Source organism: Gracilinanus agilis, chromosome 1 (genome assembly GCF_016433145.1).
Source record: "Gracilinanus agilis isolate LMUSP501 chromosome 1, AgileGrace, whole genome shotgun sequence".
NCBI lineage: Eukaryota > Metazoa > Chordata > Mammalia > Didelphimorphia > Didelphidae > Gracilinanus > Gracilinanus agilis.
This window is the reverse complement of record NC_058130.1, coordinates 588,617,683-588,640,640: the sequence shown is the minus strand read 5'-3', so window position 1 is coordinate 588,640,640 and position 22,958 is coordinate 588,617,683. Positions and strand designations below refer to the sequence as shown.

Below are 22,958 nucleotides of genomic sequence, written 5' to 3'. Positions count from 1 at the left end.
CATTTTATGGAAAGTTTTCTTTATTCTTATGCTTTCTAGTATTTTTTTTTTAAACCTTACCTTACCTTCCACCTTAGAATCAATATTTTGTATTGATTCTAAGGTGGAAGAGTGGTAAAGACTAGCCAATGGGGGCTTAGTGATTTGCCCGGGTTCACACAGATAGGAAGTATCTGAGGCCAGTTTTCAACCCAAGACCTCCAGTCTCTGAGCCTGGATCTCAATCCACTGAGCCACCTAGCTGTCTCCTTTTCCAGTGTTTTTAATAGGAATGAGTCTTTATTTTGTTAAAAGCTTTCTCTGCATTTATCAAGATAATCCTATGACTTTTGTTGATTTTGTTATTAATAAGATCAATTATGCCAATAGTTTTCCTAACAGTAAACCACCCTTCATTCTTGGTATAAATCTCACCTGTCAGATCTTTATCATATATTACTATAATCTCCTTGCTAGTATTTTATTTAAAAATTTTGTATCGGTATTAATTAGGAAAATTAATTTATAATTTTCTTTCTCTATATTTGCTCTTTCAGGTTTAGATATTAGCACCATGTTTTTTTCTCTATATTACCTATAAATCCCAACATAGAACTTATATGCAAAATAACTCAAGGACATATAAAATATTTGTGACTGGTTAACAAAACACACATAAGGAGTATATGAATAATACTACAAAACATCCTTTAGGGGAAAAAAAGCCGTACCCAAATAATTGAAGAAATATTAAAGGTTCATGGTTGAGAGGAGTCAATAAAATTTAAAAAATTTAAACACAAAAATCCATTTATTTATTCAGTGTCATAAGATTCAAATCAACAAAAGATGACTTTATAAAACCAGAAATATATTAAAGAAATTAATCTAGAGTAAGCACTGGCAAACTAACTGCTAGACAAATCTGCTTAATTTTATGACCAGTGGGCTAAGAATGGTTTTTAAATAAAATTTTATATGTTTTAAATGTAAAAACCATTCTTAGCTCTACCAAAAAAAAAAAAAAAAAAAAAAAGGGAGGTGGAGTTTGCCCTTAGACCATAAAATGCTGATCTCTGAGCTAGAGGAACAAAAGGTTAAGAATCTCAAGGAAAATAAAGAAAAGGAAAGAGAAGGAATAAAGCCTAGCACTACCAATTTCAAATTATACTAAAAAGCAGCAATCATTAAAAGGATTTAATAGTGAGTAGTAAATAAAGAGGTTGATCAGAGAAAGTATACAACTTACTGAAACAAAGTAATAATCTATAAAGCCAAGTTACTTGGTAAATACTTTTTTTTTTTTTTTTAAATAACAACTTCTGGGAGAAATGGAAAGCAGTCTGACAGATGTTGAGTATGCCCCAATATCAGATCTATTCCTTGGCTGATGAAGGAGTCTCTTCTTAACCAGAGATCCAGTAGGTACCTTTCTCTAAATTCATTTCTAATACTACAGGCTTTTCATTCCTTTTCCTTCTGCCTCAGTCACTGAAATGAAAGTCTTGACAAGGTAAACAATGCTCTTTCAACAGCTAACTAACGTGCTTTAGACAATTCACAGGCAGAAACAAATACTTTCACTTTTTAAAAGTCTACCGATAAGGGCACCAGTGAGACAGTATGTTAAACTGTTAAAATCTTCACTACAAAATTAGAAGAAAAAGAAAGAACATATTCTTATTCTTTCACTTCAATCAAATAATATTTTAAGTATTTGCAATATATGACACTGATGATTGTAATCTGCCCTTCGTACTACTTAGATATAAACCCTTTCCCCCATTTGTAAAAGTACTTAAGTATTTTAAAAAAGAAGAAATGAAAATTACTTTTTGTTTAAATGATCTTCAAGAACTTCTGTTCTAAAAGATGTTATGTCGTTTCTTGACCACAAAGTTTCTATCTAGAGGAAAATAAACTGGGGGGGAAAAAAAGAAGAGAAGAAGTTTATTTTCAAGGCGGAGTTTTCTAGCAGTGGCTGTGAGGGTGAGGGATTTAAAGCTATATCCTAACATGTAGTACTAAGGTCTTTAATGCATGAAACACACGTTTTTTATTACCAACCACTGAGCCAGAGAAATAAATCAGTCCTGAATCACATATGCTAAAAAAAAAAATCACTAAACCATAACTTAGTTGTTTTCAAGAAAAATTAGATTCTAAGATTTTAAGAAAAAAAAAATGAGAAAACAGTGCCAGACATTATAGTAACTCCAACCCAATTTCTCTAAATAGACTAATGGAAATTAATATATGAAATTAATGAAATTACATCCTATTACTATTTCTATTGTTCAGTCAGGTCTGATTCTTTGTGAACTCCTCTGGGCTTTTCTTGGCAAAGATACTGAAGTGATTTTCTATTTGTTTCTGTAGCTCAGTGGTTCCCAAACTTTTTTGGCCTACCGCCCCCTTTCCAGAAAAAATATTACTTAGCCCCCTGAAAATTAATTAAAAAAATTTTTAATAGCAATTAATAGGAAAGATAAATGCACCTGTGGCCATCACTGCCCTGCTGGATCTCTGGAGCACCCACCAGGGGGTGGTGGCACCCCCTTTGGGAATCACTGCTCTACCTCATTTTTTACAGAGGAAACAGATGCAAACAGAATTAAGTGACATATCCAGGATCACATAGCTAGATGGGTCTTCCTGACTTCAGGTCCTGCATTCTATCCACTGTGTCATTGAGCTTTGGAGTCCTCAGAGAACTCTAAAGCAACTACTTCAGAACTCACAAATCATTAATTTCCAACAACTAGTACTGGTGTAGGGATTAGAGCTCTGGCCCTGTAGACAGAAAGGCTAGGATTCAAGGGCTTCCTCTGAGCTCAGGTTGGAGAATTTCTATTCCTCTCCTTAAGGATCCAGAAAGAGCAGTCATGGTGTTATAGGGGAGCAAATTGGTGAACCCCTGGGTTCGGGAAGGAAACCATTCTCAGGAATGAGAGGACTCCAAACTTAGCTTAAAAGTAACAAAAAGAAAGATTTATTAGTAAGATAGGATTAATGGCCAGCAAGACAGCATGAGTGGAGCAGCCATGGGAGGCTCCCCCCGAGTCCCCCAGTTCTCGCTCTTTTGTATCCTTTCTGGTAGTGTGTACGTGACTCCCGGCACTCAGGCTGGGAGTTGGTGCAGGGTCCCTCCTAGACCCTCAGGGCCTAGACTCTCTGGGTGTGTCCAGGAGGTGTATCTCTTTGCCTATTTCAACTCAAAGGAATTCCAAGGACAATGGTCCTTGCCTTGGGGTCTCAAGGGCAGGAAGGGGGAAGGGAATTCCCCTGCTCACAGCCTGCCAGAGTCAAGGGGTACAGGGTTGCTGCCATCTCTGCACAATGCCCATGTCAATGGGAGAAAAGCAACAAGGGATTTTTGCCCACTGAGGGAGGCTTTTTGCTGCTCCAAGTTTCCCAGATACTTTTCTAAGAGAGTTGTAAAACATTTCAGGGTTTTAAACTGAAATAGAGCTTTCTTACTGGTTTTTTCCTCTTTTTCAAAAATTCAGTTCCATTTTCTTTTCAGTTCCAAATACCCTCACTCCCTTCCAGCTCCCACATCCACTGAGAAGACAAGAAAATAAAAAATCATTACCAAGGGAGAGTGCTTTCTTTTGAGATTTTTACATGGCAAATGCTACCTCAGATTCCATAGGCAAGGATAAGTAAGCTTCTTTCATTTATTTATTTATTTGTTTGTTTTTATTACAAAGATATTTTCTTTAACCAATTACATGTAATAATATTTCCACATAAGTTTTCTGAAGTTATATGATCCAAATTGTCTGTCACTCTCTTCTCAACCCCTCCTAGAGCTGGTGAGCAATTTGATCTGGGTTACACATGTGTTATCATGCAAGACATCAAATAAACTTCTAATACACAAAGATCCTAATAAGGGACTAAAGAGCTTACCCATTAATTCAGCTAAAAGTATGCATGCATATACATATTCTATAGGAAGTAATACTGACTTACTTACATCTTTCAAAGTCAGAATAGCAACAAACAAAACAAGCAACAGTAAAAAAACAAACAAAAAATACTTCAACTATATCCCTGTACATATAATAAGAAACTGATGAATAAAACACAAATAGGATACAATTAATGAATTATTGCAGTCCAAATGTAATAGATATATAGGACAGATTCCCTCATCTCTGATGTCACAGGCAGGAAAATGCCAGACATTGCTCAGGGGGAATGCTTTCCCATCAAGTCATTGTAAAAAAGCAGCAAAATGTGATATTAGATAGAAGGAGTAAATGTAACACAGCAAAGGGATGTAAACTGCCGCAACAGAAGTCAGACATCCAGAGACCATCTTTGAATACTACAGACTCTTTTAAAAATCAAATTATTTAAGTTTATAATATGCAATCATGTTTGTATGTGTGTATGAGAGAGTCACCATACCAGTCCCTGATCCACATTTGGTACAAATGGAACACGCAGAGCCTGAAGATTCAAATAAAGACTTCTTTTACTTAAAGAATATTTCAATACTTCCAAGTAAAAACAGTGTCTGAGACAGTTAAAAAGAAATTCAGATAAAAGTTCAAGATTTATTCTTAATGGAAAGATCTATCCTTAATACTTTATCATTATGATTTTTAATACTGAATTCTCTAAGTCTTTCCCTCATTCCTTTTGTAGGGTTCCAGTTATAAACAAATCATGAAGAAAATGAATTCAAAAGCTGACTCTAATGAGCAAAGTGTTCATGGACCAGATTTATGGATATATTTCTAATATTTCACATGATTGATTTCTGAACCCTTAAACTGAATGGGGGCTAAAATTTTGTGGAACTCAAACCTCTCCTATTGTCTGCAGTCTGGAAGGCTGGTGTGCAGTTTCAATAGCCTCTTTGTCATGTCAAAGACACACACTCAGCATCTAAATGAGATGATGCCAGGGCTCTGGAGGAAGAAGGACTTCCAAATAAGCTTCTGGTCTGGGCACTGACTATGCCATTGTGTTAGTATCCATTCCTTTGTCTTGTTGTTGATTGCCAATATGATGCTAATGTTTCTATTATACCACCCGTTTGATTGACAATCCCACATCCTCCTTACCTTGAAACCTCAATAAAAATCCGTTCTAATGTCTGATGCTCTCTCTCACCATCTGAGGAGGAGCTGACAGGCTGAATGTGATACTGAAGAATTCTGTGTCTCTTTGTCTATTTTTTCTCTTTATATCCTTCCTACCTTAATCTTTAAACCTTCCACCCATATTCTCTCAGTCCCTGAATTCCCTTTCAGGTGATCAAGCCATGCAAGAAGATCTTTATCCCAATAGACCTATGAATGTACCTTATATTCCTTGCTCAAGAGAAACCTCTAAAATTGGGAGAATTAAGATTGAGAATCTAATATTCATCTTTTCTAGTAAACAAATCTGGTTCCAACCATGTATATCCATGGGGGTGGCATGGCCTTGTCCTTGATTCCTCTAGTCATGTAAATGATGGAAATCAAACCTAACCAGACCTCCATCAGATCAGGAAGCATATTGGAATCCTGTGGTCAGGTGTGTGCCTTTGCCCCACTTCTTCCTGAAGGGATCAGTAAGGAACTAGAAAAGATGATCCCACCTCTTCATTTAGGTATCCACCCAATATCTTGGGCTATCTAGGGATGGGCTGAATAATGAGCTTTTAAAATGACTTAAGACCCTGAATGAGTTGTCTGATCAGAGAGAGTTCATGGACCAATTAATTTATTAATTATTGCTAGTTTAATCAATGAATTGATTTTTCTTACCTGGAGCTCAATCTCTAGGAATTTTTACTCATCACACCAGAAAGATGGTTCCTTGAGTCAGGAGATCCCTGCCAAATTCTAAAAACCACTTTTATATTCTTATTGTCCAGAAAAAACCAAGGCTTGGTGTTAGATCAGTCCACCTGGGGGGAAATTTAAACTAAACTACCTAAGATTTACTCCCTGCCTTCCTTGCTCACAAAAGTCCTTTACATTGGACATGTGGAGAGTTTAGACAAGCCTCCCCAATTCCACTAGGATCTTGGCCCACAATTGGTACCATGGCAAAGTGGATAGAGAACTGACCTCAGAGTCAGGAAACCTGGTCTCACCTTCTATCTCTGAGACCAAGGGCATGCCACTTCATTTCTCCATATTTCATGCAACTCTTTTTTTTAACCTTTATTATACATCTTAGGGACAGCTTTAAGACAGAAGGGCAAGGGCTAGGCAAATGTGGTTAAGTGACTTGCCAGGAGTCACACAGTTAAGAAGCATCCGAGGTCAAATTTGAATCCAAGACCTTCCATCTCCAGACTTGATGCTCTATCCACAGAGCCACCCAACTATCCTTATCATGTAACTCTTAAGTGGCAAACAAGTGACTGATTCGCATTGCTGGAAATAATTTCCACACTGAGGGTTTGCCAACCAGAGGTCTGGACTAAAAGGTAGTAGATATACACATATAGGGATATGTATATTGTAAAAATTAAAACTGGTTTGACTAAATATAAGAATTTAAAAAATAAGATTGTGGTTGTCATTTATAAAATAAATTCTTAAGTAATGAGTCTGTTAACCACTCAACAATTTAGTTTAATATAAATATAGTAAAAGAGAGAAATGTGGGAAGGAAGTAGAAAGTATTACCTTGCTAGGAACCCTATAATTTCTGTCCAAAGACATCCAGCTCACCTCCAGTCCTGATCTCCATGTGGAGTGGTGGTAGTCTCTTAAGCCAGGAGTCCCAGTGTTAGGGTCCGAGTGTATGACCACCAAAGGAGCACATGGAGACAATGCAATCCAAGCAAAGGGAAGTCTTTATTTCTAACATGCGCTACGGGAGCTCAGCCAAGGAGCTCTGAGGTGAGGTAGTCAGGATGGAGTTTATATATGTTTCAGGGTTTTGGTTTTGAAGCCGTCCACCGACTCCACGAAGATTCCTAGTGGGTTGGACACTCAGAAAGGGGAACCAAGGACTGAGTGAAAATGGGTTACGGGTTAAGGAATAATGGAAAGAGAACATAAGGCGAGAATAAAGACACGCAGACACAGAAAGTTTTGGCATAAGGTAGACAGACAGCGAGTAAGCTCTGATGGTCAAGAGCTTCATGGTTAGGAGCTCTGATGGTCAAGAGCTCTCTTGCCAACTGATGTCTTGTCACTTTTATTGGGGTTACATACAACAGTATGGGGGGAAGGGGAGAGGCTGGTGGCCTGATACATTAACATTATGAGGTAATCATCATAAAATGCAAACTACCAAAATCTGAAACAATAGGTAGAGCTAAGATCAGGATCCAGGGTGGATAGGGCCTAAGGCATCTACTGATGTTTGATACCTATGTTAATTGATCATTGAAGGAAAAGTAAGGAGACTGAGATAACTGACTCTCTTCTGGGGTGTAGCCTTAGGGAAGGGCTAGGGATTTGGCAAGGTCAACATTCAATTTGACTCAAGATTGCAGGGATCAATCATTAGCAGTATAAGAGTTAAGTTTTTGAATACTTCTTAAAATAATATCACAATTAATGTATACCTGGATTGCTACAGGTTTAATACTTATGAGAAAAACAGGACTTCACTTTGAAGACAGGGTCTCGGTCTGGTGCTTACAGGGCTTTGCTTTGAAGATGAGGAAACAGGACTTTTGCCCTGAAGATGGTGGGGTGCAGACATACTTGGGGACCTTGTCATTCCTAGAACTTTGCCAGGAACATTCTGTACTTACACAACAAGCAGGTATACAGGGTGGGGGTCAGTTGACCAGTTTTAGTTTTATTTACTTTACTTCATTCCCTACTCCTGATTGTCTGTAATGAGGAATCCTCCTCATAGCCACATCGTTACATGGTTCGGGGATGGTATCCAGGGGTTGATACAGTTGCTTCAGAACCATGAGCTGGACAGCGTTGATACGATCTTTAATGATCCAAACCAAGCAGTTAAGGATACAGGGCCCAAAAGTCAGCAGAATAACAAAAATCACCAAGGGACCCAAAAGCATGGGGATGAGTGTGGTGAGGCCCGGGGAAGACTGAAATAGCTGCTGGTACCATGGTTGGCCTGTTGTCCAGGCTCTCTCCCTGGAGTCGAGGCTCCTTTTAAGTTGATTCTCTGCCTATGTTGGTGTGGTTTGTATAGAAGCCACACTCTTCCCAATGGGCAGCACAGAGACCACCATCTTTAAGGAAAAGGAGGTCAAGACCCTTCCTATTCTGCAGAACTACCGCTGAAAGGGAAGTCAGGGACTTCTCCAGGGCTTCCAGCAACTGCTCAACCCTCCTAAGGTCAGTATTCACAGCATGGTGTAATGCTGCCATATTGGCTCGGTGGAGAGCTAGAGAGGTGATACCCGCGCCTGCTCCTGCCAACCCAAGAATAGTGGTGAGGGTTAGGGCCATCACGGGTTTCCGTTGAACCCGGGGGGACTCTGAGTGTTACAAGGCTAAGAATTGTTCCTCAGGATAATAAATCACCCGAGGGAGAATGGTGACAAGCAGGCAGACCCTATACGAGTGGGTCGCTAAAGTAGATTACACGACACAAGGGATGAGACCAGTTACAGAACAGGATCAAGGAGCTCCTGGGGAATGTAATACTTAGTGCCGATGGTGGGGGGCTCCCAACTTGGGGAAGACACTGGGTTTTTTTTCTGATAAGGGAAGAGTTCCTGATGCAGGTTCCCCAACCAGTAATGGGTTGCAATGTTACGCCGACCTTTTGGTCTCCCCAGTCACAAGAAGTCGGTTGGTCCGAGGCAAAGGTATTATAGGAGGCGTTTAAAGCTGTAGCATCATAGGAAGGGGGACGAGCACTCAAACAAAGCCAGCAATTTTTGGTCAAATTGGGTTGGGAATTGTTAAGCGCCATATAAGAGGCTTGAAGAAGCGGCCACAAGGGGCTTTCAAAGGGGTCTTTAAATTGAGGGGCAGTGGTGGGGTCAGGGGGACTAGGAGGGGTCAGGAGGCTGGGGGCTCGCCAGGCAGAGGTAGTGATGCACACGGGGCTGTGTTTTATGGTTACCCCTTGATAGTCACATCCCCAAATGTAGGCAATAATCTTACATTCGGGAAGGGGAAATTTTGGGGAGCCTGAGGTGACAGTCGTCTGGAGCTCTCCCCCTTCTAATGAATAGAGGGTCCATTTCCAGGGTTGGTGAGGGTTGTCAAAGGAGGCTCTGTGGGGCTGATATCCCACGGCTAAGGTCAATAGTAGGTGGAAAGGAAGCAGGGGCCTAAGGTGGGGCCGAAACATTGGGGGTCAGACAAATCTTCAAGGGTTGTCAGGTCGGCTGCAGACAGTCCAGGTGATTTGGCTGGGGTCGGGGGTCTGTGGGTCAGACGTGGGAATGGTGGATCCAGGGGCCGATCCATCAACCTTTAGGGCAGAAGGGTTACAAAAAGAACAACAGACTGCCCCTTCCAACGGGGCTGGAATGCCCTCTTCTGGTGTCTCCTAACCCAGATCCAGTTTCCAGGCTTAAAGGAATGTGGAGCCGCGGGGTGGGGTGGGGGGGCGGGGCTGGAGCCATGCTCACAAGCAGGGCCAAAGATCCTGTTGTAGCTGAGAAAAAGAGAGAACAAAATCGCATAATTGTGGGGTCTGGTTAGTGTCAGAGGAGGGAAAAGGAAGATAAAATGGGGGATAGGGATCCATACAATACCTCATAAGGGGATAAGGATAGGGGGCCCAGCGTTTTCCGAGCTTTAAACAGGGCAAGGAGTAGGAGCCACCCAATCTCCACCAGACTCAAGGACCATTTTAGTCAAGGTTTCTTTTAGGGTCCGATTCACACCTTCCACCTGGCCTGAACTTTGGGGGTTGTATTCACAGTGGAATTTCCACTTGACCCCTAGGGACTTAGTCAGGGACTGAATGACTTTGGATGCAAAGGCAGGCCCGTTATCTGACCCCAGAGATGCAGGCACCCCAAATCTAGGAATAATTTTCCTCGAGGATCTTCTTGGCAACCACCTGAGCTGTCTTGGCCTTGGTGCAATAATTTCCTTGGTGCAAGGAAAGTTAGTGACCTCCCTAAGCTTCCCTTAAGACATCTATATTAATTAAGGTTTGACAAGTACATGGTTCTCAAATCCTCACCTAAAACTGTTTGTGAAATGGGTTCTGAATGGTATGCTGAATATGACATCAGAAGCAAAGTCCCTAGTGGCTTTATTTATCAGAAGCAAAGTCCCACCATATTAAACAAGAGTAAAAAGGTATGCTTGGACTGCAGAAAACCATTCAAAGGCAAAAATAGGTTGGCTAATGGGCACAAAAGGAAGGGTGAAAAAAGGCATCTTTAAGGTCTAGGGTAGTGTACCAGGTCAGGGAGGGGTGGATGTTGCTCAGAAGTGTATATGGGTTGGGGATAGTAGGGTGTATGGGGTTGGATGCCTTTCCGTGCCTCTAGGGACATGAGATATTGTTTGACCCACACTGTTTGGTTGACAGCAAGGTCCACTCCAGATCACTCTGCCCAGACGGTGGGCAATTTTTCCACCCAGGGGAGGACATGAGGGGGAATATCCTCAGGTGTTGGTCCAGAAAAGAGTCTGTGTTCATCTTGCAGGGAGAGGGTCAGAGCATATAGGGGGGGGGTCCCTGAGTCATCGGTGACTGTAACTCTTCCTGCAGAAAACTGAATGTGGGCTCCAATCTTATGTAACAAGTCCCTCCCTAAGAGGAGTGCGGGACTGTCTGGAATGACCAAGAAGGAATGGGTGACTTGTCGGGTTTCTAGGTTGACAGTACGGGAGCTGGTCCAGGGATACTGGTTAACTCTGGCCATGCCTTGGACCCAGGATGACTTAGAGGACAGCTTCCCCAGAGGGGCTGTCAGGACAGAATGTTCTGCTCCTGTGTCTATCAGCATAGGGAGTGATTTCCTCTCGATGTTTGCCATTACCCAGGACTCAGGGAGGGGGCCCAAGACCCATCCCTCTCAATCCTCTTCCACTAGGATGAGAGCTGATGAGGGATGGCCATGCCATAGGGGCCGGCAGGGGCTGGTGTGGCCCGGAGGGTCCCTCCCTTCGCTGGAACTAAGGGCACTGATGTTTCCAGTGGCCTGGGTCCCCAAAGTGGAAGCAGCCTTTGGAAGCCTTGGGGTGTCCCCTGGGGAAGTCTGGGGGTGGGGGTTGTGCCAGAGCATCAGCTAAAATGCGGGTTATCTGCTGTTGGCATTTCAAAAACTGTTTCCCAGATTTGTCCTCCCGAGTCTGGAAATCCTCCTGTCGCTTTTTCTCCTTCTCCTTTCCTCCTTCCTGTGCTGTGACTGACATTCAAGATCCTCCTGTTTGAATCGCTCTGCCCTTTCCTCCAGGGTTTCCCATGAATTAAAGACACTCTCTGCTATTTTGAGGAGGTCAGAGAGGGGCTGGTCGACAAATTCGTCCAGCTTTTGGAGCTTTCTCCTAATGTCAGGGGCTGCCTGATTCACAAACACCAGAAGAACCACAGTCTGACTAGTGGAGGCCATGGGGTCCAAGGGGGAATGAATCCTAAATGCCTCCTGTAGGCATTCTAAAAATGCTGCTGGAGTTTCCTCAGGGCCCTGGTGTATAGATTCGATTTTAGCCAAATTAGTGGGCTTTCGGGCTGCTGCCCAGAGCCTGGCCAAGAGAGTCTGGCAGTAGGTTCGAAGACGCTCCCTACCTTCCGCCGGGGCAAAGTCCCAATCCGGACCGGTGACAGGAAAGACAGCAGCAAGGTGGGTGGGGGCCACAATGGGACAACCATCATCACCAAGGACCAATTTGTGCCCTTTGGCATAAATGTGGTCACGTTCCTCCGAGGTAAACAAGGTGCGGAGGAGTTGTTGGTAGTCATCCCAAGTGGGACTGTGAGTCAATAAAATCGACTCAATCAAGTCAATTAGTTTCTGGGGTTGCTCAGAAAAGGTGGGTTTTGAGACTTCCTGGTTAGGATGGCGGCAGAGTAAAAAGCAGCTGCTTAACCTCTCCAAACCGAAAACATACAGGACTCCTAAAAGGGACATAAAAACAAACCCAGAAGAACGGAGGGACCCCACAACAGGACCCAGCATTGAAGTTACATGGGTTCGGGGCATTTCCATGCTATAAAGGGGTGAAACAGCTCTCACTAAATCGTGAGCTGAGCAACCCCCTCACCACACACACCATCTACAATGCCAAAGCCAGCACAAAAGAAGTAGAGCAAATTTGGGGCACCCATTAAGTCATTGGCAGCTCCAGGGCCTGCTCCTGAGAGCAGCAAGACTTAAGACCCCAAGAGGCTAAAGAACGCACGCGGACTTTGAATACAGACCTTGAGCGTAGGCGTACATGAAGGTGCTGACGCAGTTGCAGGCAAAGGCTCAGAAACCTTGAGTGGGGAACCAGTGCAGACGGGTGCACGACTGTGGAAGCAGTGCCCTGAGACTGGTAAAGGAGCCTCCAGCAAAGGACCAAGCAGGGGGACAACCAGGAGGCTTGACCCTGAAAACAACCAGACCTGAGACCTCAGGAGCCTAAAGAGCACAGACAGACCCTGAGTGTGAGGATAAAGCTGAGAAGGATCTGGGCTAAAAATGGCAAGCCAAAATCAGGAACCCCAGAAGAGAAAAATTAACAAGAAGAAATCTTTAACACTCGACAAATTTTACACAGATAAAATCCAGACAACAGAACAAACAGAAGAGGAGAACAAACAAGCAATCACATCCAAACCCTCCCAAAATAATGAAAACTGGTCACAAGCTCTTGAAGACTTCAAATCTGAGATGACCAGAAATATGGAAAAGATTTGTGTAGAGAAATGGGAAATAGCTCAAAAGGAAATCAGGCAAGAAAATAAGGTTTAAAAGGCAGAATTTTGCAATTGGAAAGTGAGGCAAGTAAATTGAAGACCAGAAACGACAAAGTAAAAAGACTGATAAAATAGAAGGAAACATGAAATATCTCAATGGAAAAAGTGACAGACCAACAAAACAGGTCTAGAAGAGACAACCTGAGAATCATTGGTCTTCCTGAAAAAGCAGGAATTAATAGAAATTTAGACTCCATAATAAAAGAAATTATTCAGCAAAATTGCCCTGAAGTTCTACAACAAGAGGGCAATATAGACATTGAAAGGATCCATAGATCACCCTCTACACTAGACCCTGAAAAGATAACCATGAGTAATATAATAGCCAAATTCAAGAGCTTCCAAGTAAAAGAAAAAAAATTTTACAAGAAGCCAGAAAGAGACAATTCAGATATCAAGGAGCACCAATCAGGATCACACAGGATATGGCAGCCTCTACACTAAAAGACCGCAAGGCTTAGAATATGATATTCAGAAAGGCAAGAGAACTGGGTCTATAACCAAGGATCAACTACCCATCAAAACTGACTATATACTTCCAGGGGAAAGTATGGGCATTCAACAAGATAGAAGATTTCCAAGTATTTGCACAGAAAAGACCAGGACTAAATGGAAAGTTCGATATTCAACCACAAAAATCAAGAGAAACATGAAAAGGTAAATAAAAAACAGAGGAAAAAGAAAGAAAACTCTTATTTTTTTAAATTTGCCTCTTTAAGGGCTTCAATAAGCTCTAATTGTTTGTATTCCTATGTGGAGAAATGTTATGTGTAATTCTCTGTAGTGAACTCTAATCACTATTATAGTTTTCATTATTATAGTAATTAGAAGAATTATTCATAGGGAGAGGTAGGAGTACTATATGGTCTAAGATGATATGGGGGTGGGAAAGAGGGGGGTAAATAGTAGAGGACACCAAGAGAAACTTGAATGACTAAGAAAAGTAGGATATTCTATTACATACAAAGAGGGCATGGGAAGGGGAGGGGATGAACACTATTATAAGAAGGAGAGGAAGAGAGCATTAAGAGGTAATATTTGAACTTTACCCTCAGTGGAATTAACCCTGAGAGGGAAGAGTAGCTATATCCACTGGGTATATCTATATTATATATAGATATAGATATAGGTATAGATATAGATATAGATATAGATATAGATATAGATATAGATATAGTATATATATCTAACCCTAATGAGAAAGTCAGAAGGGATAAACCAAGGGGAGCAGGGGAGTGGGGAGGCCAAAAAAGGGAGGGCAGAAGAAGAAAGAGGGAATTCATTAGGCCTTAAAAATAAAAAAGAGGGGAATAACAAGGGAGGGGGTAGAAAAGGAAGTAAATCAAGGGAGGGGACAAGGATTACTAGCTTAAAGCAAACCACTGGTTTAAAAGGAAATAGTGTAAGAAGAAGGGGTAGAACTAGGAGAGGATACCAAAATGTTGGGGAATACACAACTGATAATTATAACTCTGAATGTGAATGGGATGAACTCACCCACAAAACAGAAGCAAATAGCAGAGTGGATTAGAAACCAAAATCCTACCATATGTTGTCTACAAAAAACACATATGAGGCGGATGGGCATACACAGGTTTAAGGTTAAGGGCTTGAGCAAAATCTTTTGGTCTTCAAATGAGAAAAAGAAGGCAGGAGTGGCCATCATGATTTCTGACAAAGCCAAAGTAAAAATAAATATGATTTAAAAAGATAGGGAAAGTAATTACATCCTGATAAAAGGCAGTATAGACAATGAGGAAATAACATTGCTCAATATGTATGCATCAAATGGTATAGCACCCAAATTCATAAAGGAGAAACTGGCAGAGCTCAAGAAGGAAATAGATAGTAAAACCATACTAGTGGGCGATCTAAATATTCCTCTGTCAGATCTAGATAAATCAAACCAAAAAATAAATAAGAAAGAGGTAAGAGAGGTGAATGAAATCCTAGAAAAATTAGATTTAATAGATATGTGGAGAAAAATAAATAGGGACAAAAAGGAATACAACTTCTTTTCAGCTGCACATGGTACATTCACAAAGATTGACCATGTAATAGGGCATAGAAACATTGCAAACAAATGAAAAAAAAGCAGAAATAATAAATGTAAACTTCTCGGATCATAATGTGATAAAAATAATAATTAGTGAGGGCACCTGGAAACGTAAATCCAAAACTAATTGGAAATTAAATAATACGATTCTCCAAAACCAGTTAGTCAAAGAAGAAATCATAGAAACAATCAACAATTACATTGAAGAGAATGACAATGATGAGACATCCTACCAAACTCTGTGGGATGCAGCTAAGGCAGTACTCAGGGGGAAATTTATATCCTTGAGTGTATGTGTTAACAAATTAGGGAGGGCAGAGATTAATGAATTGGGCATGCAACTTAAAAAACTTGAAAGCAAGCAAATTAAAAATCCCCAGACGAAAACTAAATTAGAAATACTAAAAATCAAGGGAGAAAATTAATAAAATCTAAAGTAAAAGAATTAATGAATTGATAAATAAGACTAGAAGCTGGCATTTTGAGAAGAGATAAAATAGACAAAGTACTGGTCAATCTAATAAAAAAGGAAAGAAGAAAACCAAATCATCAGTATCAAAGATGAAAAGGGAGACCTCACCTCCAATGAAGAGGAAATTAAGGCAATCATTAAAAACTATTTTGCCCAATTATATGGCAATAAATATAGCAATCTAGGTGATATGGATGAATGTTTACAAAAATATAAATTGCCTAGATTAACAGCAGAAGAAATAGAATACCTAAATAATCCCATATCAGAAAAAGAAATTGAACAAGACATCAAAGAACTCCCTAAGAAAAAATTGCCAGGCGAGATGGATTCACAAGTGAATTCTATCAAACATTCAAAAAACAACTAATCCCAATACTATACAAATTATTTGATATAATAAGCAAAGGAGGAGTCCTACCAAATTCCCTTTATGACACAAATATGGTACTGATTCCAAAGCCAGGTAGATCAAAAACAGAGAAAGAAAACTACAGACCAATCTCCCTAATGAACATAGATGAAAACATCTTAAATAGAATACTAGTAAAGAGACTCCAGCAAGTAATCAAGAGGATCATCCACCATGATCAGGTGGGATTTATACCAGGAATGCAAGGATGGTTCAACATTAGGAAAACCATCCACATAATTGACCATATCAAGAATCTAACAAACAAAAATCACATGATTATCTCAATAGATGCTGAAAAAGCCTTTAACAAAATACAGCACCCATTCCTATTGAAAACACTTGAAAGTATAGGAATAGAAGGTCCTTTCCTAAAAATAATAAACAATATATATCTAAAACCATCAACAAGCATCATATGCAAGGGGGATAAATTAGAAGCCTTCCCAATAAGATCAGGAGTAAAACGAGGATGACCATTATCACCTCTATTATTTAACATTGTACCAGAAACACTAGCAATTAGAGAAGAAAAAGAAATTGAAGGTATCAAAATAGGCAATGAGGAGACTAAGCTATCACTCTTTGCAGATGATATGATGGTCTACTTAAAAAATCCTAGAGAATCAACTAAGAAGCTTGTAGAAATAATCAACAACTTTAGCAAAGTTGCAGGATACAAAATAAATGCACATAAATCATCAGCATTACTATATATTTCCAACACATCACAGCAGCAAGAGGTAGAAAGAGAAACACCATTCAAAATCACACTAGACAATATAAAATACTTAGGAATCTATCTACCAAAACAAACACAGGAATTATACGAACAAATTAATATACCTATTTAGCACCATACCTATCAAACTACCAAAAAGCTTTTTTACTGAATTAGGAAAAACTATAACAAAGTTCATCTGGAATAACAAAAGATCAAGAATATCAAGGGAAATAATGGAAAAAAATGTGAAGGAAGGGGGTCTAACAGTACCAGATATTAAAATATACTATAAAGCAGTGGTCATCAAAACGGTATGGTACTGGCTAAGAGACAGAAGGGAGGATCAGTGGAATAGACTTGGGGTAAGTGACATCAGCAAGACAGTGTATGATAAACCCAAAGAGCCCAACTTTTGGGACAAAAATCCACTATTTGACAAAAAGTGCTGGGAAATTTGGAAAACAATATGGGAGAGATTAGGTTTAGATCAACATCTCACACCCTACACCAAGATAAATTTAGAATGGGTGAATGACTTGAATATAAAGAGGGAAACTATAAAAATATTAAGTGAACACAGAATAGTATACTTGTCAGATCTCTGGGAAAGGAAAGATTTTAAAACCAAGCAAGAGTTAGAGAAAATTACAAAATATAAAATAAATAATTTTGATTATATTAAATTAAAAAGCTTTTGTACAAACAAAACCAATGCAACCAAAATCAGAAGGGAAACAACAAATTGGGAAAAAATCTTTATAACAAAAAATTCTGACAGGGGTTTAATTACTCAAATATACAAGGAGTTAAATCAATTGTATAAAAAAATCAAGCTATTCCCTGGTCAATAAATGGGAAAGGGACATGAATAGGCAATTTTCACATAAAGAAATCAAAACTATCGATAAGCACATGAGAAAGTACTCTAAATCTAATGATTAGAGAAATGTAAATCAAAACAACTCTGAAGTATCACCTCACACCTAGCAGATTGGCTAAAATGAGAGCAGGGGAGAGCAATGAATGTTGGAAGGGGATGTTGCAAAATTGGGACATTAATGCATTGCTGGTGGAGTTGTGAACTGATCCAACCATTTTGGCTGTCAATTTGGAACTATGCTCAAAGGGCTATAAAAAATGCCTACCCTTTGGTCTAGCCATACCATTGTTGGGGTTGTACCCCAAAGAGATCATAGATAAAAAGACTTGTACAAAAATATTTAGTCGTGGTTTTTGTGGTGGCAAAAAACTGGAAAATGAGGGTATGCCCTTCAATTGGGGAATGGCTGAACAAATTGTGGTATATGCTGGTGATGGAATACTTTTGTACTAGCAGCAATGCAATGATCTATAACAATTCTGAGGAAGTTATGGAAAAGAATGCTACCCACATTCAGAGGAAGAACTGCAGGAGTGGAAACACAGAAGAAAGGCAACTGCTTGAACACATGGTTTGAGGCGGACATGATTGGGGATGTAGACTCCAAAATACCACTCTAATGCAACTATCAACAGTTTGAAAAATAGGTCTTGATCAATTACACATGTTAAAACCAGTGGAAATGTGCATCGGCTATGGGGGGGAGCAGTCAGGGGGTGAAAGGGAAAGTAAGAGCATGAATCATGTAACCATGATAACTTTTCTAAAAAATAAAAATTATTAAATGAAAAACAAAAAAGAAAAGGTAGGTTTTAATGTTTCCAATTAGGGAAACCTGAATTTTTGAACAATACTATAGATGTTATATGGTTGATATTAGATTCTTGCTCATTTTTTTCTCACTTTACCAAGGTAAGCTGGCAAGTCATGCTTGATTGGTCATTGTACCTCTCTGAGACTGTTTACATGCGGCTATTCTACTCACTTGTTCTTACCCATAATATTTTTTATTAAACAAATTGCATGTTATTCCTTAGATCATGAATTTTTTCTCATACATTGCACGTGCTTTTAAAATAATTTTTACAATGCTGTCCAAATTTATATATTCATAATATACTAGATTCTTAATGCATATATTATTTTTGAATTACCAAAATTTGAAACCCTAATGTTAATTATATTTTTACCTATTGCTTAATATGATGTAAGAGTAACAATGTTAGAGTAACAATTTTACATGCTCATATGTTTACCCAAATTTTTTGATCACATAAAATCTTCTTTATATTATATCACATCTTTTAATGAATTGATATTAAATTCTTATATGCTTTATATTTATATTTAGCAATCCTCAAATTCAGTCTAATAAGCATTTTTAGTAAGTCTGATCATTCAAATCTGTATTTCACACACTGCAAGTCCTAATAGATAGCTTTTCAATATAAGTTTTGTGCATTCTTAAGTTTAACTGAAATTCCATTTTTTTAACTAGTAGTCAATAAATTTACACTATACCATCAATACCTATTCAATTCCTTAACAAATATATTCTAATGGGTAGAGAAAGGTTCATGAGTTTTGGGGAAAATGGGCGATGTTTTTTGTTTTTTTTTAACTTCTCATTACTACTTCCTGCTGAACTGAGGCAGCGTGGATGATTCGTTCCCAACATATAATTTTCTCATGGACCAGTCTCTGTCTAAAGGGGTCTAATTTTGAAATGTAAGCCAATTGCATTCTTCTAATAATCTTTAAGTTAAATTTTTACTAACACAGTTTGATTAATGTTAGGTTGAATTCACGGTTGTTTAAAGAAGCTTTTTCACTCTTGGTTAAGCACTGAGCAAGACTAATGGTTTTTTGACTAGCTAGAAAAATTAAGCTGCATTTCTATACTTCTGTACACAACTCAGAATCATTGCTTTCTGTCTGAATAAGTTTTTCTTAGATTGCAATTTAGAATCTTTTGTAATTTTCATTAGATATATATCTCAGTACTTAACCTGTTGATAGAATTTGGTGATGTGATCAAATTTGTCCCTTTTTCTGTCTTTTAATTTCTACGTTCTCTTTCTCATGGCCAGTGAAAAATGGAAGGAGAAATGTTTGACAGATTAATTTGTTTAACTCTTGCCTCAATAAGAGCAAAGAATAAGATTTTTTTTAACCAATTAAGTTATCTTGTTTAAGACATTCAGAAAATAAGATATTATTTTCTGAATTTCTCAAATGCCTCTGTCTTAGAGATTGCCATATCTACAAAGTAGTCTTAAATCTATCTTCCTAGAGAGAGAAAAATACGCTTTTCCTTGTGTCAGGGTGGGAGCTTGCTTGGGGCTCCACCCCTCCTTCCCTGGAGTACTTCTAAAAAGACCCAGTGTCCAAACACTTTTGCTGGTATCCTTCTAAAAGTACTTAGTGCCCTAATGCTTGCTCTGTGCCCATGGTGCTTCCACCATGGGACTTCCTGGGATCTAATCCCACCAAGATTCTGACCTTGGACTCCCCCTAATTATTCCCAGGGGACAGAAGACCTCCAACCTTTTGAAGTTCCATATTTTGTCTCCAAGATTTCAGACAACTCCCTCCCCACCCATCTTAATTGATTCTCTTCCCGACTTTCCTGACCTGCTTCCTCATGGAAGGCAGGAAATGCAGTAATTGTTGGTCATCACTCAGAAACAGGTGAGGAATTGGACCTTTGCCTGGGGACTTGGCATTGGATGTCCTTCTATCTCACCCAGAAGGAATAGTAATTAAGCCATCCACTAAGCCTTATGCCCATCCAGAGTCCAGCTTCCCCCATAAAACAGTCACACAATCAGTCACACTGCACATACATACCACTCACCTCTAGAGAGTTGTCACAAAATCTAGGAGAGAACTTCCCCTGACCAGGTGGTCCTCAGGAGGTCACATCCAGCGGACGAGCCCCCAAATGTTAGGGTCTGAGTGTATGACCACCAAAGGAGCACACAGAGACAATGCAATCCAAGCAAACGAAAGTCTTTATTTCTAATGTGCGCTAGGGGAGCTCAGCCAAGGAGCTCTGAGGTGAGGTAGTTAGGATGGAGTTTATATATGTTTCAGGGTTTTGGTTTAATACTTATGAGAAAAACAGGACTTGACTTTGAAGACAGGGTCTCGGTCTGGTGCTTACAGGGCTTTGCTTTGAAGATGAGGAAACAGGACTTTTGCCCTGAAGATGGTGGGGTGGAGACATACTTGGGGACCTTGTCACTCCTGGAACTTTGCCAGGAACATCCTGTACTTACACAACAAGCAGGTATACAGGGTGGGGGTCAGTTGACCAGTTTTGGTTTTAATCATTTACTTTATTTCACCAGCAGTGTCTTCAGCAAGGGTTCCTCCAAGGCAAGCCACTTCCTTCAGCTCCAGTCACTCACCCAACAAGCCTCCAGTGTAAAATCCTGCAGAATCCTCCTCCCCGAGAGTCTCCTCATTGAAGAGCCAAAAAATGAATGAATTTTCTTTTTGGTCTCCCCTTTTATAATCCTTTTTCCATGTCACTTCCTGTAGGTCCCCCACTTCATGAGAACCAAGCAGAGTTTCCCAATTTGCTTATGAGAAAAACAGGACTTGACTTTGAAGACAGGGTCTCTGTCTGGTGCTTACAGGGCTTTGCTTTGAAGATGAGGAAACAGGACTTTTGCCCTGAAGATGGTGGGGTGCAGACATACTTGGGGACCTTGTCATTCCTGGAACTTTGCCAGGAACATTCTGTACTTACACAACAAGCAGGTATACAGGGTGGGGGTCAGTTGACCAGTTTTGGTTTTAATCATTTACTTTATTTCACCAGCAGTGTCTTCAGCAAGGGTTCCTCCAAGGCAAGCCACTTCCTTCAGCTCTAGTCACTCACCCAACAAGCCTCCAGTGTAGAATCCTGCAGAATCCTCCTCCAGGACAGTCTCCTCACTGAAGAGCCAAAAAATGAATGAATTTTCTTTTTGGTCTCCCCTTTTATAATCCTTTTTCCATGTCACTTCCTGTAGGTCCCCCACTTCATGAGAACCAAGCACAGTTTCCCAACAACAACCAAAAAAATCCCCAAAAACTTTATAGCCATCTCCAGGATTCCTAGAGAGTTACTAGAGTCAGGAAACATTCTAGGTTGAGAAAACTTTTAATCACATAGAGTTGGATTTAAAACAGTATAATTTTTTTCTGAAAAATATAATACATTTTCCCACCATAGTTTTTATGACTCTAGAAGAATTCAACATTTAAAACTTAGTTGCAAGGAAGAAAATTCCAGTGGAAGGAAGATTAGCCTTAAAAATGAAAGATTTCTGTTTTTATTCAGTTTTTCTTAAACTTGTTAGCTGGGTGTCCATGAGCAAATCACTTAATTTTTGTGCCTTCAGTTTCTCCATCTACAAAATTGGATTAATAACCATAATAACCACAACACATAGTTTTGGGGAAGAAAGTAATTTGCATAAAGCATTTTGCAAACCTAAAAGTGCTATAAAAATGTCAGCCACTGAAATAACCAAATATCATAGCTTTAGAACTGGAAAGCTATGAAACTGGAAAGCTATATTGAAACTGATGGTCCAAGAGGCTGAGTGACTTGCCTGGCGTCACATAACGAGGAGGGGTCTGAGACAGAACTTAAATCCTGATCTTGCTGACTCCAAGTTCACTAGGCCTCTCATTTCATTTCAGGATCAAAATAATATGTCATGTCCCCTCAAGGAGTGGTAAAACTGAGAAAGAAACTCTTCTCCTTCATACTTAGAACTTTCACATTTGCAGAAAGGTTGATGGTGGTCTTTCTGAATGTCAGTCTGTATTCAGTAAAGACCTAACTGCAAAGTTTAGAGTAACCAAGCTTGGTGAGATGCTTGGATAAGAATACTTTTTTTCTGAAGACCAATTCATTAAAATATTATTTTGTTCACTGTAACAGTAATCTCCAGAATTGAGATTATTTACATGTCCAGTGTTGAATGTTATTGCACTACAGAAACACCAACCTTTATCCCCTTAATGTAGCTTCCAAGGGTATTAGGTTTGTACTGTTAGGGTCCGTGTAAATGACCACTCAAGGAACACACAAAGACAGTGCAATGTAAGCAAGGGAAAGTCTTTATTCTAACTTGCTAGGGGAGCTCTGCTAAAGAGCTCCAATCAGCATAATCAGAATAGAGTTTATATACATTTTTAAAGCTTTGATCTGGTGCTTGTGAAGGAAGAGGACTTTGCGCTAGAGATGAAAGACTCAGGGCTTTGGTCTGGTGCTTGTAAGAAAGCAAGACTATACCCTAAAGATGAAAGACTCAGTGCTTCAGTCTGGTGCTTGTAAGAAAGCAAGACTTTGACCTAGAGACATCCTGTAATTTATGGTTACACAACAAATAGGTATGCAGGGTGGGGGTCAGTTGTTCAGTTTCAGTTTTAATCATTTATTACAATACCTACCAAAGATGGTCACCAAGTCAATATAGGGGAAAATAATGATATCATATAGAATGACAATGTTACATAGTTAATATATTATTTATATTTCTATGCTATATAATTATATATTACTTATATAATACATAATTATAAAAATAGATATTTATCATTTTG

At 39.5% G+C, this 22,958-nt stretch overlaps 1 protein-coding gene across 1 annotated transcript in view; it reads right to left on the bottom strand.

Annotated features, from left to right (window-relative positions):
* The window catches only part of LOC123231811 (probable 2-ketogluconate reductase), a 42,561-nt gene extending 22,334 nt beyond the window's left edge, over nucleotides 1–20,227 (bottom strand). Inside the window, exon 1 of the mRNA XM_044658116.1 lies at nucleotides 20,209–20,227. The gene's annotated coding sequence lies outside the window, so the exon portion shown is untranslated. The remainder of the gene's footprint in view (nucleotides 1–20,208) is intronic.
* Nucleotides 20,228–22,958: the final 2,731 nt, after the last annotated feature.